We start from the raw sequence: 1,745 nt of genomic DNA, 5'->3' as shown, positions 1-1,745 counted from the left end.
TATAGTTAACGTATACCCTACTCTTAACGGCGCTTTAATCGATTGCGCGTACGATCCGCTAGTAGCGTACTACTAGGCTCGGAAGTAAGGGAAATCTAAGAACAGCTACGCTTATAACTAACCCCTTAGGGAGGGGGGGGGGGGTCCGCGAAGAACCTCCGCCCTACTTAGCTAGGACCGAGAAACGCTATATATTATTATTATCTATTATACGGCAGAAAGGGTAGTACTATAGCTACTTACCTCTATACGAGATTACTCTAGTCTCTAAAGGAATAACTCCTTCTTCTAGCGGTCGTTAGTAGGTTCTGCCTTAACTACTAGTTCTTCCTTAACTACTAGTTCGGGCTTAACCTATACGTACGTTAGTAGGTGCACTATTATACGGAGAAAAGGGTATATAAACTATAACGTTCGCTAAAAGATAGGCATCGCTTTCGTCGCTATCGTCCGTAGTTACGGTAATATCGATGTTATCTAGGTTATCGTCGGAGGCCTATTAGGAATTAGCATAGCAACTAGATGCATATTATATAGGTAATACGTATAGGTTTCTCTACCTTCGGCTTCTCCGATCGGGCTTTCTTCTTTTTCTTCTTATTATTACTAGCGATGGCTTTTTTATAGAGCCTAGCTATAGCCTTAACGAGCTTCTCTTCCGCTACGGCTATATATAATAGGGAATTATCTATATCGTATTAGCTAGGCCGCTTAAAGACTAAGAACACCCTATACGTCTTCTTCGTTCCYTACGGGAAGATACGAGCGAGCCTCGAGCCTTCGTATTCCTTAAACACTAGTTTAGTAGGCCTATTACGGTTATTATACTACTTAGTTATGTACATAAGGGTGTTATTAGGGTAATCGATCTCTAACTTTATACCTAGTAAATACTTAAATAGTTGCATTATAGCAGCTATATAATCGAACTTCTAATTAGGTACTAAGACAGTTTAAGGTTGCCCTATTAAAGTTAGCGATTGTACACCGGTGTCTAGAACGACGAAGTCGCTAGTAACAAACTAACTATATATATACCCTTCTTCTTGTTTTAAAACTTCGGTATCCTATCGGGGTCCTTAGGTAATATCGTATACCTAGCAATAATAATAGTAATAGTTATCCTTACCTATATAAAGGAGCCGGATACCGTTCCCGCTAGTTCCTTAGGCCGAAGGCTAATTAGGAGGTTACCAGCGTCGTACTCCGTCTTTAGTAGGTTCCGTATATAGTCGGTATCGATCTTCCGCTAGCGCTTATTTATCGAGCGCCTATTATTCAGACTAGTATTATTTARGTAATTGTTATCGCCGTAGTTCTAGCCTATTCTAACTAGCTTATCGTCGGATGTTTCTATATTAGAGGYAATCTCTATAGGGGTAACTCTAGGAGGGATTCCGGCGCYRTTAAGGCGAGGCTAGCRTACTAGTAGCTRCGTAGCCCGCTATATAAMGCCCTTARAGCTGCTTRTAACTAGCGGCGTTAGATTATAGAGCTYRTAGAAAGGGYACTTAATATCGTTRCGTAGGGTTTCGCYRTAATTAAAATTATTACGCTCTATATATATTCGAGGCTATAGCTTCTTCTATTGCTTCTTATTGCCTATCGTTCCTCCGTATAAAGCGCTTCGGGGTTCGTAGACGGTATTGCGATCGTATAGGAGCTATAATAGTAGTAGTAGCCGAGTCGTAGACCGAAGAATAGAGGGAGGGTAGAGATAGTAGGGTCCCGTTTATAGCTTTATA

This window comes from Ramularia collo-cygni (assembly GCF_900074925.1).
Source record: "Ramularia collo-cygni strain URUG2 genome assembly, contig: RCC_scaffold27, whole genome shotgun sequence".
Lineage (NCBI taxonomy): Eukaryota > Fungi > Ascomycota > Dothideomycetes > Mycosphaerellales > Mycosphaerellaceae > Ramularia > Ramularia collo-cygni.
This window is presented reverse-complemented; position numbering follows the sequence as displayed.